Raw genomic sequence first — 19,580 nt, forward strand, 5'->3', positions numbered from 1 at the left:
AAACAAAGTGAACTTGGGACTTTTCTCTTCTCTTCTTCTCTCTCTTTCTCTCTCTCTTTCCTTTGTCCCCTCACTCTCTGCTCTGACTTTCCTCCATCTTTCTCCTCCTCCTCCTCCTCCTCCTCCTCCTCCTCCTCCTCTTTGTCTTCATCTGCTGTCATTACCTTCCTTCCTCCTCCTCTTTCCTTCGTTATCTCCTCCCTCCTCCCTCTTCCTCCTCCTCCTCCTCCCCCCCTTCCCTCTGTCAGACCGAGCTGGAGCCAAAAGCCTCAACATTCCTAACATTCAACGCAACCCAGATCTCTCTCTCTCTCTCTCTCTCTCTCTCTCTCTCTCTCTCTCTCTCACACACACACACACACACAAACACACAGGAATCCACATGCCTTTCTCTCTGCCTCTCACACAGAAACACACATAAAGTTATACACACAGGAATCTGCATGCCTCTCTCTCTCTCTCTCTCTTTCTCTCTCTCTCTCTCTCTCACACACACACACACACACACACACACACATGAACCAGCATGCCCTCTGGTTTCAGGGGTGAATCAGGCAGAGTTCAGAGAGAACAGAGCAGAACAGAGCAGAACAGGATAAAACAGGAGAACGTGTGGAGAACAGGAGACGGGCTGATCTCCTGTCAGTTCATAATGATTTTACACCATTTAACTGTTTATTTAACCATTTAACTGTGCAGTTTAATTTATTCCTGTGGGACTTTACAACAGTTCAACACTGAAAAATCCCTCTGTGTACCGTATGTGGTGTATATGCTCAGTTTCTATTTCAGTATTTATTGTTGTATTTGTAGGATTAATGCACATATTTAGAAATAACGCACATACGGCGCATACTTTTTCTTCTTACTAATTTATGATGCACATAATCTCTTTTTCTATTTCCTATAATTTAATGCTTCTCTTGAGAATCTGGGCAACTGCAGCTGACCCAGTTTCCCCTCGGGGATTAATAAAGTACTTCTGATTCTGGTGTCAATAGATGATGTCAATAAACTGACAGGGATTTATGATTTGTCATTGTTTTATTGGCCTATGAGGTACGAAAAAAAAGTTCATCGCATGAGTTCGCAGAGCCGTTTCCACACCAGTAAACACATTTATGTGTTTAGACACACAGCCAGCTGTTCACCGAGCTGCAGACCTCCAACATGGCCGCCAGAGGGGGCGTGGCCAAGGGGGACATGTTACCGAAAAGCTTCTCGTTTGTGAGATTTGTTTTTTGTTTTAGTTTTGGACTGTTTAGACTGGTTTTGTTCTTTCTGCCCGACCAGCAGGCTGCAACACTGACCGTCTGATTATGCAACACCATAAACCATGTTAAACAGAGGCCTGGGCCAATACACACACACACACACACACACACACACACAGAGTTGTTCAGAGGACATCACACTGACTTCCATTCATTTCATGGAGACTTCTCCTGACCCTACGGTTACCTTATGTTTAAATCAAGTCTTCACCCTAAAATGAATGATTTTTGCTGAGGGGACTTATAATAATATTCCTAATAATATTCCTCATAAGGGAGGCGACAACATTAGTAATATGTGGTACACACACACACACACACACACACAGTGACAAGATTCCTTCATGTGTCGTTCTTGTGTACTTGCATACATGAGAGTGACATGTTGTTCCACACTGACACGTATTAAACTGTATAAATAAACCCATCATGGCTGAGTTTGGCTTTTTGTGTATCGGACTTGAGGCTTTTGTTTCTCCCAGAGTTCTCCTTGAGTTGAGTGTGTCTTGGTTCCTCGTTAGTTCCTGGTGTAATGAAGTCCCGTCTTCCGTTTAGCTCCTCGTGTTCCTGGTATTTCTTTGCTCCTGCTCCTGCGTTTGGGTCCTCATATCCTCCACATGGGACCAAACACCTGAGTGTGGTGCTAAAACTGCATGTTGAAATGCATGAACACATTTTCAATGTCCATCTTATTTATCCAGTGTGAGGGCAGGTATTTTAAGAGCTCAGGGTTCAAGCGGCCAGTGTTTTGGGTGTTTTGGGTGCTATTTTTCATCGTACCCCCGTCACCCGTCCTGCAGGGTAAACAGGCGGTAGGACGGGTGACGAGGGTCTCTGGTGATGCCTCTGCCTGCAGGGAAGGGAGAAGGGAACAAATCACCTTCCCCATTGTCTTCACCATCCTGTTTCGTTGGTGTTGTTCGGTGCCTCAGCCGGGAGGCGATGCAGCAGGTCAGAAAATGTTCGATGGCGCCGCTTTAAAAGCTGATGAGGGCCGGGACGGGGAGCTGAAGTGTGTGGAGGTCAAAGAAACTGAACGGGTAGAAGCGGCGTGGACCTTCTGTGGACCTTTGGCTCATAGCAAATCCAGAGTAATCCCCGGGTGGTTGTCATCACCATGGCAACAGCGGTAGTGTTGACTGATGTCGAAGAGTTTGTTCGGGTGGATCTCTTTGTGTCACGGTGTCGCAGCAACAACGAAGAGGGAAGTTAAAGTTAACGCATGAAATTAAATAAAATCATCGACGTCCTGTAAAAGCTATTAAAAATACTTGGAAGCTAATTCATAGCCTAACTCAGGCTCTGAAAAACGTTAATATTAGCTAATTATGTGAGCTCAAATAATCCTAATTAGCTGCGCTGTTGTAAATGAAGTTATTGATGATGTTCTGGCAAAGCCACCAACGACCTGCCAGGTGAGACTCAACGTCTCCCACGACCAATGTATTTATTTTTTTCTAAATATTTTTGAAACCCAAACAGATTTTGTGACAGGCCTTTAGAATAACTTCACAGAAACAGCAAATCCTCTTGAAAGATTTGCTGTTTTTTGTCATTTCTGCTTTATTTGACAGAGACAGTAGAGAGACAGGAATTGGACGACCTGCAGTAAAGGGCCTGAGGTCGGACTCGAACCCGGGACGCTGCGATCAGGACTCAGCCTTAACACGTGGTACACACTCTACCATGTGGGCCACTGGGGCGCCCCCTTTTTACGATTTTTTAATAGATTTTTCATCACTGAATCAGTTAAAGGTAAAGATACTGGTATGATATGAAACTAGGTGAACTAAGCACATTTCCATTTCCAATTGAGACTGTTTGATATCCAGTTGAAACCGGTTGCAGCTGTGTTAGTGGTCGGGTCTTCAGGCAGGAACGCCCCGGGACCTCGGTGCTGCAGATCCTCTCCTCCTCCACCATCGATGCCCAGTTAAACCCGGACCGTCCTGAAGCCGGTTACCGTCTCCTCGGTCTGGTTGATGTGAAGGACCAGGTTGTGGTTCCAGCCTCGAGCTCCGCCTCCGTCCTGCGTGCAGCTTCGTCCCCGCGGCTCAGACCCACCAGCGTGGAGTCATCTGCAAACTTAATGATGTGGTTTGAAGTGGAGCTGCTGAAAACTCGGTACATGGTGGGAACAAGCATCGGCATGCACAGTCACACACACACACACACTCAACGACACACAAACGCACCATCATATTGTTCACATTAACATCCCTGGTGCATTCACACGCACTACCTCCTCTCTCACGGTTACACACACACACACACACACACACACCCAGCACAGTTGGGCCAGATCCCTGTGATGACATAACTGTGTGTTTATCAGTTCCTGCTGTGCAGATCCACTGAAGCTGCACAGCACGGAGCAGCAGATACAGAAACGCCACAGCGCTTACAGTAACAACAGCAAAACTGATTGTTTTTTTTAATTTTTTCCAATCAGTCAGTTAAAGGGGAATGACACCCATTCTATCTTTAGGAAAGAGAGCAGACTTACGCCGTTCACCGCCATTCAAAACCCTGCAAGAAATGGAAAAACACATTTGTTTCCAGTGGAGTAGAAATATTTCCCCACACCTTCACTCACAGTTCAACTTCAAGGAACAGGAAACACAGGCAGCAGGTTTTCACAGCTGCAACAATTATCCCTATTATTGATTAACTGCCAGCTATCAAATTAATTGCCAGATATTTTGATACTTGATTAATCGTTTTTAGTCATTTTCACAGCCCCAAAGAAATGGACTCTTACTTTGTTGGTTTGATGTATTTCCTGTTGAAACGGGACGTTTGGGGCGGGACAGACCAAACCCTAACCCAACAGGATCTCAGTTTGGGAGAGAAACACACTTTTATTTTGAAGGGAGACGGTGGATGAGAGAGGAGGTTTAAAGATTTGTGCGGATTTCACTGGTTGAACTTTTAATTTGCTAGAGCAGGAGGATGATGTCACTGCTTAAGACGCTCTGTTTGGCAGGAAGTGGAAGTCATGTGAGGTCATTTGATGGGAATTTAAGAAGAAAATTCCCAAATTCTCTGATTCCATCTTTGCAAATGTGAATATTTCCTGGTTTCTTTAGTCGTCTGTGACAGGAAACTAAATATCTCTGAGTGTGGACCGCTGGAACAAAACAAGACATCCGAGGCTGTGATCAATATTTTCTACCATTAGTTATTTTATGTCAATCATTTAATGGAGACTATAATCAGCAGATGAATCGATGATGAAAATATTGGTTTGCAGCAGCTCTCGTGTTTCTACTCGGCGCTGATCAGCAAAACTCCACCTTTTCTCCTGGTGGCCCTGAGCTCAGGTGCCTGAACCTGAACGGAGCCACAGCTGCTTTTGGGAAGCAGGCAAGTATCTGAAGAATGTGAGGAGCGCTTGATTTAACATGCAGGGCTTTTAACAGGCACGCGGTGATTAAGAAAAACAACACGGAGGCCAAGGTGAACAGAATCAAACGCCCTTCACAGTCCCCGTGCAGGATTTATGGACCAGCTTTTCAGTCTGTTCAGTTCAGCTACTGCATTTCTAAAGGATTTACACGCTCTGTGTGTCTACTTGAGGAGGGTCACTGAAATTTATGACCTTTTGAACACGAAATACAGACTTTTACTGTGAAAAAACAATGACATAAAGTTTAAACAGTTATGTTGCTTTAGCGTTTAGCTTTGTAGGTTAATTTGATGATGAAAACCTTTTTTTTTTTTTCCTTTTTTTGGAGTAGAGATACTTTTTTTGACATCTGGGTCACAGAATGAGCGTTTAAATTTTCCCGATCACTGCGCCGATCTTGAACGTGTCACTCTGCCAAACCCAAATACGAGGCCTGAGGCTGAGGACGGGACAGGGGAGGAATGTGAAGCTACAGGCTACACACACACACACACACACACACACACACACACACAGATTGTGCTACATGTACACACTTGCACACACCCACATGAAGCTAAACTGTGCACACAGGCAGGCAGTAACACACACACACACACACACACACACACACACACACACACACACACACACACTTTCTTTATGTAGCACTAGCACACTCTGCATATGTGTGTATGCAGGCACCTACATGCTTTACAGTATATACACACACACACACACACACACACACACACACAGCTGCTGATAGAGGGGTGATTCCTGGCATACCTGACTCCAGGTGTGTGTGTGTGTGTGTGTGTGTGTGTGTGTACCTCTAACACTAGGGGTTCTGTAGTGTTTCCACGATACTGGACCACCAGCATCACACAGCAAAAGCTGGCCACAGATTATAATCTTCTGATAAAAGTAAAAAGTCGAAGCCAAGTGACGGTTTGCGGTTTTCCTTGTTTTGTACATTTTCCATTACCTTTAATAAAATTCCCTGCAGGAATCAGGGAATCACCATGGCTCTGCAAAAACTTACAGAGCCAGAGGAGGGGGAGATTATAAATTCACAACATGGCAAGAAAAAAAAAACCTGAAATTCTCTGAGATTAAAGTTGTAAATTGATGGGGAAAAAACTCTCAAATTGATGGGGAAAAAACTTTTTTGGGATTCTGGGATTATTACGTTTCTAATTTATGAGAAAAAAACCTCACTTTTCTTTTCCTCTTTGCTCAAGGTTCCACATGTGCTGCCTGATCACCTCATCAAATTCTGCTTTGACATGGGATTCAGGAAAAAGGAAATCCTGCTGATTTTAGCCCAGAATCACAATCTTCTCATCAGCAGCGGGACTCTGAAGAGACCTCGCGGTGACTCGGGCCGATTCAGAAGAAAACAACACACTGATGATGCTGATTGCAAAAGTAGATTTCACCCAGTTCACCCAGTAGAGTCCTGTTTATCCTTCGCTCAGTCTGTCCATGCAGATCGTTTCCGTGTGATTTGGTGAAGTTTCCAGTCTGCTGAGTGACACCGGCAGGGGGGGCGGATGGATACAGTTTGCTGGTGTTCTTTGTCAGGAAATAGTTCCCGGTGAAGCTCTTCTCCCCTGGGAGCTGCTTTCATTCCCAGAATCTGTGTGAGACGTTCTGATTGGCTGGTTGACTGATCCTCTCCACAGAGATTGGTCAGAGGTAAACATGGAAGAACTGTCATGGATAGGGTGACCACAAATTCCCGCAAATTGAGACCGTGTCCCGCATAATCAATGCTTGCTCTCAAAAAAAAAAAAAAAAAAAAAAAAACTCGTTCACCCGGGGGATAGGGCGATGCGCGTTAGTTTTTCTCCTCCTGCGCTGCTGTCTGCTCATGCCGGGGTGTGTGTGTGTGTGTGTGTGTGTGTGTGTGTGACTGAGGAGCACACACCCACCGGCGCTGTCTGAAGCGTAGCGGCGAGAACAAAGTTAAAACAGCAGTGCACTGACATAGATTGTGTAACAAAGCGAAGAGTTGCCACTCCGCTCTATTTTCACTGACTAACAGCAGCACACTGGCTTAGCTTGTCTATTCAGAGAAGAGGTATCACTTCGGCTTATTTTTCAATCTATGTTATCACATGCATACTACTGCTCATTCATTGGTAGCTGAATTGTTACGTCTGTTTGATAAGTAATTTGCATTTTTAAAATAATAATAATTTATCATATTGTTAAATTAAAAAAGCCAACATGATGCAGGTCAAAGACTAAAAAAAGACTATTGACTAAAACTAGACTAAAATACTTTGGATTTTCTTCGATTAAAACTAGACTAAAATGCCAAGACTTTTCATTGACTAAAATGTGACTAAACAAAAAAGAAATCAAGTTGACTAAATATGACTAAAACTAATAAGAGCATTTGACACAAGACTAAGACTAAAACTAAATTGAAAAATAGCTGACGAAATTAACACTGTTATAAGCTATTTAATTTTATTTATATTTTCCATTGCAATTCATTCACTTTAAATAACAAGTAAATCTTAAGAGGAAGTTCATCTGTCAATTAACCCTCCTATTCTGTTCATTTTGGGCTAACACTCATGAGGTTCCCGGTCACATGTGACCGGTAACATTGTATTTGATTATAAATCCACTATGATACATATTATCACCTAATGTTGTGTTAGATCTTTTTATCAACTTCTGCTCTTGTGAAAATGACAAGTTTTGAACTTCTATTTGCTATGTATGTGCTGTAGGCCTAATTTACCTGAGATCATACCATTCGTTTTTTAGGGAAAAAAACATTATATAGATATTATTTTGACTATAACAAATACTCAGATGAAACATATTGTAGTATTTATCACAGAGTACTTCATTTCAATGTTTTCCAAGGACACTGTTTTGAAAACATTTCAATTTTCTAAATAGTGGCAAAAAAATAGCATCTTTTGTGTTCCCGTCAGCATTGACCAGTATGATTTAGCTAGTCATCCTCATGACATTTTCACATGGAAGGTGACCGTTCCTCTCAGGTGGGGATGAGGCCCAGGAAAAATGACCATTTTTGGACCGAAAGGTGACCACAACTTCAGCTGGGTCTTCTTCCTGACACCTGACACCTGACAGGTGTCAGGTGTCAGGTGTCAGGTGTTGGCAGTTCCCATGGTAGGTTCCCGTGAGGGTTGCCATGGAAGCCAAAAAGGGGCAAAGTTGTGTGTGTCTCTGTGTGTCTGTGTTCATGTGTGTGTGTGTGTGTGTGTGTGTGTGTGTGCCTGCTCAAAGACACCTACATGTTCGGGTGTGGGAAAGAAGTGTGAGAGATACTTTCCTGTGGGGGTTGCCATGGAAGCCAGAAAGGGGTATAAGGTGTGTGTGTGTGTGTGTGCCTGCTCAAAGACACCTACATGTTGGGGTGTGGGAAAGAAGTCTGAGAGATACTTTCCCGTGGGGGTTGCCATGGAAGCCAGAGAGGGTTATAAGGTGTGTGTGTGTGTGTGTGTGTGTGCCTGCTCAAAGACACCTACATGTTGGGGTGTGGGAAAGAAGTCTGAGAGATACTTTCCCGTGGGGGTTGCCATGGAAGCCAGAAAGGGTTATAAGGTGTGTGTGTGTGTGTGTGTGTGTGTGTGTGTGTGTGTGTGTGTGTGTGCCTGCTCAAAGACACCTACATGTTGGGGTATGGGAAAGAAGTCTGAGAGATACTTTCCTGTGGGGGTTGCCATGGAAGCCAGAAAGGGGAATAAGGTGTGTGTGTGTGTGTGTGTGTGTGTGTTTGTGTGTGTGTTCACACACATCTGTGTCTGCTCAAAGACACCTGCATGTTAGGCTGTGGGAAAGGAGTGTGGGAATGTGTTTAACTCTATTTTATACACTAATTGTAGTCTTACCCATTCATTTCTAATGACCGGTCATTTGTGACCGGGAACACGATGGGTGTATACAAGTTAAATAAAACATTCAAAAATTAATAAAAATTCTCCAAATTTATTTTATGTGTTCAGATGCCATGTGTGAACAAAGTCATGGAACCTCATGACAAACAGATGAAATTAACTGCATTTTTTGGAGAGAAAACTTGTACACCGGTCAGATTTGACCGCGAACACGACAGGAGGGTTAATTGAAATGTTTAAAATATTATGAATATCTTTTATTTAGAAAAAAAAACACATTGAAAGCTAAGGGCTCATTAACAAGGGTGGCTTATTCATGAGCATACAGCAGCAATTACATATGTTAGGGGAACAGGGCAACATTAATATACCATGTAAAGTGGTATCTGCTAGAAATCGGTAAACCGGTATCGGTGAGTCTGCCCGCCAGGTGGGGGCGCCGCCACACCGGGCGGTGTCCCACATTGTCCCTCAGAATCATACCCCTTGTCCCCCATTGGGCTTATTAGCAGGTGGTCACCCGAGTCATCGACAAGCGAGCTAAATTTGTCGATTTCCTCTGCTCTCAGCAAACTCGCTGTTCTCACGGCGTCGATAAAGTAAAAAAACAAACGAGTCTGCGGTCTAAAACCTGCAGCGACTCTTCATGACGCAGTCGGCCGAGCTGCTACGACGGACTGGAAACTTCACCAGATCCCACGGAAACCCCGAGGCTGGACACACTGGTGTAGAATCAAGCGGGAAAACATCTTCGGTTTCGTGTTTTGGGTGAACTGATGCTTTCAAATTGAGTTTGCCTGAAGGTTTTTGGGTGGATCTGACGTTGGAGAGACGACAGCTGATGAGGAGCCTGACGACACATTTCTACAGTTTACATGAGGATGAGGCTCAGCTCATAGCATCACTCAGGCTGCAGGAGCTTCACTCCAGTTAGTGCTCGACCCGCTGAGCTACATGGAGAATATACTGTGGCATGTTGGTTAGAAAACACACACACACACACACACACACACACACATTCTTCAGCGACATACTGTAAATTCCTCGTGGAAACCAGCCTTAATGAGATTCTGCTCCACAAGGCAGCAGCGTCTGCAGCGATACAGCGTGTTTACCTCCGCCTTGCTCTCACGTGCCTTTAATACACTGCAAAAAATAAAAAAAAAATACATATCTCCATCATAACAAACCACCAGCCTCATCATCAGTGTTAAAATCTCATTTTTCTTCAATGAAGGTAAATAAATCTGCCAGTGGGATGAGATAATCCCACTTGTTTCCAATGCAGTTTCACTTGTTTCAGGATGTTTTCTGTTGATAGAGACGGTGCAGCTGCTTTATTGATCCTTAAATGGGGAAATTATAAAACAATGTGACTTATTAGTGCCACTTTTACTTTAATAAACACATGGTGCTGCATAAATGTGTTGAAACCAGGCAGAATGAGGCAGATCAGCCACGAGGAGCAAGAAAATACAAGTTGATTCAAGAAAAATCTGGGAAAAAAGGAGATTATTGTTGCACATAAGTGGGATAATCTGAAGAAAAACAACATGTGAACCCTGAAGAGGAGCCTGTTAACATGGAGACTGTTATTTATTTATTTTATTATTATTATTTTTTTTTTTAGTGTTGGATCCCTCCTGTGGTGACTTACTAATGTAATGACACACACACACACACACACACACACATACACACACACACACTGGTTCACACTCATCTGCCCTGTTTTATTTCTGATAGCAGACGACAGCGGAGATTAACACGCTAATAACACGGCTGTAGATCTGTCGCCATGCCGACCGCGGTGGTAAAGGCAGAACATTCTGTAGGGTGTGTGTTGCCATGGTGACGTCTCCAGGTCACCGAGTCAGGCAGGAAGCTAGCACAGCCGCTCGCCTGCTGCTGCGTCCTGATTGGAGGAAAACGCCACTTTTCCCCTGTCAGTCATTTAGCTAACGGAGGCTAACGCTCGCTAGCTGTTTCACACACTGAACTGACTGCTTTCTGTACACGATGCTAACGTGATAACATTAGCCTCCAACACACAGCAGCTAGCTCACTAACATTAGCCTCCAACACACAGCAGCTAGCTCGCTAACATTAGCCTCCAACACACAGCAGCTAGCTCGCTAACATTAGCCTCCAACACACAGCAGCTAGCTCGCTAACATTAGCTGACAACACACAGCAGCTAGCTCACTAACATTAGCCTTCAACACACAGCAGCTAGCTCCCTAACATTAGCCTCCAACACACAGCAGCTAGCTCGCTAACATTAGCTGACAACACACAGCAGCTAGCTCGCTAACATTAGCTGACAACACACAGCAGCTAGCTCGCTAACATTAGCCTCCAACACACAGCAGCTAGCTCACTAACATTAGCCTCCAACACACAGCAGCTAGCTCACTAACATTAGCCTCCAACACACAGCAGCTAGCTCGCTAACATTAGCCTCCAACACACAGCAGCTAGCTCGCTAACATTAGCTGACAACACACAGCAGCTAGCTCACTAACATTAGCCTTCAACACACAGCAGCTAGCTCCCTAACATTAGCCTCCAACACACAGCAGCTAGCTCGCTAACATTAGCTGACAACACACAGCAGCTAGCTCGCTAACATTAGCTGACAACACACAGCAGCTAGCTCGCTAACATTAGCCTCCAACACACAGCAGCTAGCTCGCTAACATTAGCCTCCAACACACAGCAGCTAGCTTGCTAACATTAGCTGACAACACACAGCAGCTAGCTCCCTAACATTAGCCTCCAACACACAGCAGCTAGCTCGCTAACATTAGCTGACAACACACAGCAGCTAGCTCGCTAACATTAGCCTCCAACACACAGCAGCTAGCTCGCTAACATTAGCTGACAACACACAGCAGCTAGCTCGCTAACATTAGCCTTCAACACACAGCAGTTAGCATGCTAACATTAGCCTAAAACTGATGGAAAAATTGATTCAAGTACGTACTGTGATTCTTTTTTTTATGCAATAGCACTGAGCCAAAATCACACATGGCCGATGCCTACCACGTGCAGTTTCACATTAAAAGCTTTCCACTGACGAAGCAGCAGGAGGCTTTTATTGTGAAGCAGCTAGAGGAAAGGTAGTTTTAACAAAGCAGATATTTGGGGCTAATCTGTCAGCCGAGCCGTGGTCAACATGTCTGAAACCACCAGCGTTTCCTCGTTACGTGCTGCCGTCGCCGTCTGTGGTTCGGGTTTGACCGAAACGTTTGTAAGAAGAGATCACGGCAGATAGATCACTGTGCTCGTATATTATTCTCCCAGTTTGCACATATATGCCAATGAAACCTGTGCACCGTAGAGTCCAAATGCCCAGCTCGCTGAGCTGCAGGTGAAGGTTCATCTGAAGGTGAAGCGAAGTGAGACCCTCACTGCAAAAAGTCAAAATCTTACCAAGATTATTTGTCTTATTTCAAGTCAAAAATGTCTTATTTCTGGTCAAAATATCTCATTACACTTAAAATAAGACATGATCACCTGAGAAGTAACTTGTCTTTAGACAATTTTCACCTGTTTCAAGTGAAAATTTGCTTGAAACAAGAAACATATACTGCCAATGGAACAAGCAAATTTTTACTTGTTCACTTGTGTCACAAGTAAAAATCAAGTGAAAATTGTCTAAAAACAAGTTACTTTTGAGGTGATCATGTCTTATTTTAAGTGTAATGAGATATTTTGACGAGAAATAAGACATTTTTACTTGAAATAAGACAAATAATCTTGGTAAGTTTTTTAGTTTTTGCAGTGCTGCGAGGTGCAGCAGGTTCACCGAGCAGGTTTTTATTGGAGTTTTGGAGAAGAAACATCCGGTGAATGGAAAAACTGTGTTTGCACGGTCGTGTGGAGAGTCAGCAGCAAAGGTCAAAGGGTCAGTTACAACCTAAAACTGCACAGAGGTTTCACTGTGTAAAGCCAGTGACACGCTTTAACATGTTTTTGTTCCCCGATGCTTTTATTGTGAAAGAGGCTGACTGACGCCTCTCGCTCTGAAAGTGTTTCCTGCGCTCGTTGTGAGGGCCGCTCGCCGGCAGCTGTCCAACTGATTTACTGGACTTCAGGTCTGTTTCCCGTCAGCGTTCGGTAACCTGACGAGCGGCGACACGCCTCCAAACACAAACCTCATGTTGACCCACCTCGCCGTGTCCGTCCTAATGTGGGACGTCCTCACTGGATCAGGCCGGCGGGGCTTCCTGTCCATGTGGAGGTCCAACCCTGTGACCGCTTTACACTTTACGGCGTTTTACACTGAAAGCCGACTTGCAGAGGAAGTGTGCCAACATGCGTGACACCGCGGGCGTCACAATTATCTTTATTTTCTGTGTGTGTGTGTGTCTGCGTGTGTGTGTGTATGTGCATGTTAAAGAGGTGATAATTCAGGTTTTTTTTTCCTGTCCCACACCGCAGTCTGACTGTAACACATCTGCTGTGGGTGTTGATCAGCTCCAGTGACTCAACAGTCACCAGTTTGCTGAGATTTCTGCATTTCCAGCAGCGACTGGAGCCTCATGACTGTCAGAGGGTTTGTAACGGAAAACTACGACGTCCCCAGACTGAGACCAGATGTTGGACACCATTTCCACCTCTGGACGTCCACCGGTTCACTTCCTATGGGTAGCATTTCCTGTTAGCTTAGCATAAAGACTTGAGGTCTATGGGAGTCGTTAGCCTGGCTCCATCAAAGTGACAAAATCAACCTCCCAGCAGCTCTAAAGCGTCTGATTCACACAGTGCATCATGTGGATTTGAAATACACAGGCCAGGCTAACGACTCCCATAGACTTCAAGTCTTTATGCTAAGCTAACAGGAAATGCTACCCACAGGAAGTGAACCAGTGGACGTCCAGAGGTGGAAATGGTGTCCAGCATCTGACCTCAGTCTGGGGAGGTTTGCCCAAAACGTTGGAATATTCCTTTAAGAATCTTTTGAGAAAGGACTCGTTTAGCTCCAGCTTGAATGTGGCTAGAGTTTTTCACATCCACAAATTTGCCATCTACAGATTTTTCACCGGCAGCATCTTCCAGTAATTTTAGGCCAAAATTGGGGTCAACCTAGGACAAACTGCAAGAGAAGCAAACTCAACTGATTTTGTATCCTCAGTTTGTCCTGAGTGAGGGAAAAAAAGTCCCAAGAAATCCCATTGGTGGAAAGTTTTGAAAATCGCCTATTTATGACCACATATTACCAAAAAACACTGTTTTTAACACACAGGGGAAAGGGGTTCAAAATTTTACTTTCAGATATCACTATAAAAATTCACAAGTTGAAAAAAGTCAATTACCAGTTCTTTAAAAGGTTACTATATATATAGTAACCTTTTAATTCACTGTTTAAATGTCTGTTCTGGCATTTATTCCTTATATTCCTTATTAGCGCATATCAAATCAGATAATGTGTGATATGCGTGTGTAAACAGAATAATTCAAAGAACTGGTAATAGACTTTTTTTCTTGTCTTTGTGTGTGTAATCATCTTGTGAATTTTTATAGTGATATCTGAAAGTAAAATGTTGAACCCCTTTCCCCTGTGTGTTAAAAACAGTGTTTTTTGGTAATATGTGGTCATAAATAGGTGATTTTCAAAACTTTCCACCAATGGGATTTCTCGGGACTTTTTTTCCCCTCACTCAGGACAAACTGAGGATACAAAATCAGTTGAGTTTGCTTCTCTTGCAGTTTGTCCTCGGTTTTTTCATAAAATGACTGGACTAAAACTGGACGTTCACGGTTTGTTTTCTGCAGCAGCCTCTGAAAACTCGGCCCAAAAAGCTCCACGAGCAGGTCAACAACCAAACATCTTCATACGACACGCTGCAGCCCGTGTACTGCACCTCACTGCCAGCCGCTCCCCAGATGTTTCACACGTCGGAGTGCCTCCTCCTCCTCCTCCTCCTCCTCCAGGGAGCCGCTCACCTCCGCTCGTTTGTGTTCGGTACAGAAAAGAGGCGAATGGGACGTTATTTCACACGTCACACACGTGTCCTCCGTCACGTCACACACAAACCTGACGCTCTGCTCACTGAGTTTGCAGCGTTATCATGAGCTCTGTGTGTGTGTGTGTGTGTGTGTGTGTGTGCTGACCTCGTGGCCTCCTGTGTGCTGTGTTGCAGATCATGTTCGGATTCCTGCTATTTCCATCCAGCAGCTCAGTTTACAGGCAGCGAGGCTAACACACACTTCAACCAAACTAAATGAGCGTGCGTGTGTGTGTGTGTGTGTGTGTGTGTGTGTGTGTGTGTGTGAATCCCCTCTCTGAATCACATCCCCTCCAGCTGATGCTTCTTCCTCCTATGTTCATAATGAAAACATGAAAACAGCAGAAAGTCCCTGCTGTGCGTCTCCCTGAGGTCACTCTCATGGTTTGGAGGCGCCGTGACCTTTGACCCCTGCGTCGCACCTGAGACACACCTGTGCTCGCTGTCATAAAATAAGGAAGCCTCTGAGATTTTCTCCTTTCTGACCCGGCAGAGATTCACTAGGCGGCCCGCGGCCCACATCCGGGTCAGCAGCCGCTTCCCGGAGGCCCAGCGAGCCTCAGCAGTTTTTATATTTTAATTGTAATATTATTTTATAACAATTGTTTGTGAATAATGTGAATATTGTGTAGCTACAGCCCTGCGAGTCAGGAAGTAAAACCAGCGAGAGAAACATAATCCACCAATGAAAATGAAAACTGGCTCAGCAGCTAATTTGCTAACAGCGGCTAGCTCGTTAACAATAACCTTCAACACAAAACAGCTAACTTGCTAATGTTAGCCTTCAACATACAGCAGCCAACTTGCTAACATTATAAACAACGTTAGCCTAGTTAGCCTCCAACTCCTAACAGTAGACCGCATTGTGAAATTACATTTCCACAATTACAGATTTGAACCATCACTCCTTTATTTGGCCTAAACACTTAATTTTACAGAATATTAATAAAGATATTGTCAGTGTTTGTTTCCGGTAGCCCAGAGTCGTGCTAGCCAAACCTCACGGCTTCAGGATCAGGTATTCAACATTCAGCCGTGCGATAAAACGTGTTATTAATGATGTTATTTTGTGATGATGTTAGTAAAACGTGTTATTAATGATGTTATTTTGTGATGAAGTTAGTAAAACGTGTTATCACAGAGACGCTGCAGGCCTGTTCAACAGGAGCACGAAGAAACAGAACACAAAGGTCTTTTACACACTGCTACCTTTTCCTTCATTTAATGAGAAACTGATTAAGCTTTTATTATGAAGATGCCAAGAAGCACAATCAACGAGTCAACCTGGAGGAAAAGAGGAGATTGTCTTTAAAGCTGAGGTCAAAGTTCACCCGGGCAGGGCTTAACTAAAGGACAGCAGCTGCAATTAATGATTACTGTCATTGTCAATTACTGCTGATTTTTCAGTTAATCAATTAATCCAAAGTGACGTCTTCAAATGTCTTCCTCAGTCTGAGCAGCAGCCAAACCAAAAAAAAAAAAACAAAGACCTGGATGCAGAAAAAGCAGACAGTCTGAGTGAGGCTGACGTCAGATGTTTGGTGTTTTGGACTCGATAAATGACTGCAACTATTTATTGATTATTATTTTGTGCCAGCTGTGTAATGGTTTCAGTAGACAGGTGGAGCTGGTGCTGCTGGTGCTGCTGGTGTGTTCTGGGGGTTAAAAGCCTCCTGAGCAGCGCCGGGACACGGACACACTGCCAAAGACATCAGAGCCAAAACATTCAGTCACCTAGGAAGCATTCAGCTCCGGTCCCATGTGGCCTCCCGCCCTGCAGCCCCACAGCCCTACAGCCCCGCAGCCCTGCAGCCCCACAGCCCTGCAGCCCCGCAGCCCTGCAGCCCCACAGCCCTGCAGCCCTGCAGCCCCACAGCCCCGCAGCCCTGCAGCCCCACAGTCCCGCAGCCCTGCAGCCCCACAGCCCCGCAGCCCTGCAGCCCCACAGTCCTGCAGCCCCACAGCCCTGCAGCCCTGCAGCCCCACAGCCCCACAGCCCTGCAGTCCTGCAGCCTGACACCGCTCACAGCTGATCTCCTGTTAAATACCTGCCATGTGAGGCGGCCCCGTGCCCGGCTCACATGGCAGGTAGCCTTACACCACTGGAGCCTGGACTGTGATTTCTGTGTTTTTTACGTTCCCACAGGATGTTAGGGACATGGATAGGAGACGTGTGGCTGCTTCAGACATACAGATGAAGATGCATGTTAACCTGCTCTCACCTGCTTCAGATCACTGTAACACTCCTGCAGAGACTTCACTGTCTGTGGATTTTATGGTGACTTTGTCCTACTTTGTCACAGGCTGCAGTTTGTTCTGTTTTGTCCTTTGTATTGAGATTTAAAGAACGATTAACATCTTGATTACTTTTCAATGGAAGACTCTGAGAACATTTGCCTTTGCAGAATATTTGACTAAAGCCTAAGAGAAGACATGTTGTTAAACTATAAATAGTGTCTTTCATGTATTTTATTGTATTCTCATCTCCTGTGGCATCACTGTATGATTCCTCTGATCTGCATATTGCAGCATGCTGTCATATTATCTACCTGTGTGATAAATTGATTAATTACAGTTTATGTTGCCAGTTTATGTTGATGTTTATGTTGATGAAGAGCCACAGAAAGAAACTCCACACTAACATCAAACATAATAAAACTACTTTTCTGTGATAGTCAAAACTGAATACATAGATACTTTATCCTACTTTGTTAGCCATATTTTGCTGTGTTATTACTGCTAATAATACTTGTATAGTTGGGCTGCGCAGCTAATCGAAATATAATCAAAACTGCAAAAGGGCCAAGTGAAATATATCCAAATTGCAGAGGCTGCAATTTTTTTTGATAAAGGTAAAATATTTGCCAAAATATCATCTTAAATAAAGTATCATTGCACTACATAGATGCACTGGCCTATACTAAATGTATATCCCAGATATTTTTTATTGTTTATTTTTTTCTTTCTCTTTCAGTGATGATTAAAATTTACCATGCAAAAATCAGGCTGATGATTCCCAAAACCATGAATCATATCGCAATATCTGTAAAACAATCGCAATTATATGCATACATATTAATTCTACAGTGACTGTGATACTCTACAGTGGGTTTTCATGACTTTATGGTTCTACATATACACTGTTGTCTCCTATGTATTGCTCTAATATTGATATAACATTACTACAGTGACTTATATTATGTCGGTGATACATAATGATGAGTTTATAGCCACTTCATAGTGTTTTGGGGTCTAATGTGTTATTGAATAATAACCCTATGTGAGTTTATACGGTTTATACAGTGAGTTTAACATGCTTTATGATATGCACATCCCCTGTGATATCATGCTCATATTCCTGTGCTGTGATTTGCAGTTTCTGCAGCACAACTTTCATTTCTGTGTGATATTTCAAAGTACCATTGACCACAGCATTACACTACAGGTCTGATTTTTATAGGCCTGTCTATGTTTATGATGCTGCACGGTGTTCCCATGTGGTCCTGTGGTTCTCACTATAAGATTATATAGTGGTTCTATAGTGTTCTGTGGTATTTCCTTTGTGTGCTATGGCATTACCACGGGATTTTCTATAGCATACATTTTGTGTAAAGCTGTAGTTCTTACCACAGGTTTATTGTACTGCTACTATCGATGTTACACAGTCCTATGATACTATAGTTAGATAGTACTTTACAGTAATAGTACTTCCTTACAGTACCTCAGACTGCAGCAGAAATGATAAGATTCTCTGTGATATTGTCCTTTATCTGCTCTGGTGACAATATGGGGTTTTTATGGCATAACTTTGGTTTTCTGTGTTATGTTTCAAAGTTTGCACTATCTACCTCAGGAGTATGGTTGTTGTATTTGATCACAGGCCTACTTCACCATGATCTCATTCTGATATTCCTGCTGTGATTTACGATGCTCCAAGCTCACAGCGGCTCTGGGACATTTCCCCTCATCTGATCTGGCATTACCGCGGGATTTGACATATTTTCTAAAGTTTGAAGGCAAAATCTAAAGTATTTACCGCAGGATTACTGTGGTTCTCTCTCCCAGCGGTGCAGTCAGACGTGTACCGCAGATTATATTCCGCTAATCCCCGGCTGAGCTGCAGGCCTTAGCAGGAGTCTCACTTTTGTTGTCATCAAGTCAAAAGTTTCCACCAGTTTCCCCTCCGTGCGTAAAAACGCAAAAGCGGGGAGAAAAGCAGCACACACACACTTCCACACACACACATTCACTCTCACACACACATACAGATGTGTTTACCTGGCCGCAGTCTGCTCCCGATCCACAACCACATCCAGCTTTTGCTTTTTATCTGGGATTATTTTAGGGTTTTTATAAATCCGTGTGCCGCGTCGTCCCGCTGGAGATCCTAAAGCTTCATGCTGACGAACTGATGGACACTTTTCAGTCTGGAAGAGTTTCTTCTCCTTCCTCCTCTTCTTCTTCTCCTTCTTCTTTTCCTTTTGCTTCAACAATGTATCGGAAGAAGAAGATCTGCACACTCCAGAGAGCGAGAGAAAAAAAGTTTCTTGTGTACTTTTTACATCACATCCCGCTTCCGCCGAGGAGGAGGAGGAGGAGGAGGAGGAGGAGGATCACAGGAGCCTCCTCTTCCTCCACTCAGGGAAAGTATGGATTTGAAGGAGTCTTACTGCAGAGCGTCAGTATAGATAGATAGATAGATAGATAGATAGATAGATATTATCCACAGCGCATTAATTCAGCAAGACACTGTAGGCCCCTATAATATTCCCCTATGATATTTGTGTATGATCTTATAATGCATCTATGATATTCTATAGTGATTTTAAAGTGGCCTTATCATACCAGGCCTGAGTCTCTTATGGTATCCCTATAATAATAATATAAGAATAAGAATAATAAAACTTTATTTGTATAGCACCTTTCATACAAGAATTGCAGCTCAAAGTGCTTCACAATAATAATGATAAAAAAGAACATTTGAAAACACATTAAATAAAACATTAAAAAGAAT

At 43.7% G+C, this 19,580-nt stretch overlaps 1 protein-coding gene across 1 annotated transcript in view; it reads right to left on the minus strand.

Moving 5' to 3' along the window:
* Positions 1 to 19,121, minus strand: part of ddr2l (discoidin domain receptor family, member 2, like) — a 55,246-nt gene extending 36,125 nt beyond the window's left edge. Inside the window, exon 1 of the mRNA XM_030060859.1 lies at positions 18,845 to 19,121. The gene's annotated coding sequence lies outside the window, so the exon portion shown is untranslated. The remainder of the gene's footprint in view (positions 1 to 18,844) is intronic.
* Between the last annotated feature and the right edge of the window lie 459 nt (positions 19,122 to 19,580).

Source organism: Myripristis murdjan, chromosome 9, assembly GCF_902150065.1.
Source record: "Myripristis murdjan chromosome 9, fMyrMur1.1, whole genome shotgun sequence".
Classification (NCBI taxonomy): Eukaryota; Metazoa; Chordata; class Actinopteri; order Holocentriformes; family Holocentridae; genus Myripristis; species Myripristis murdjan.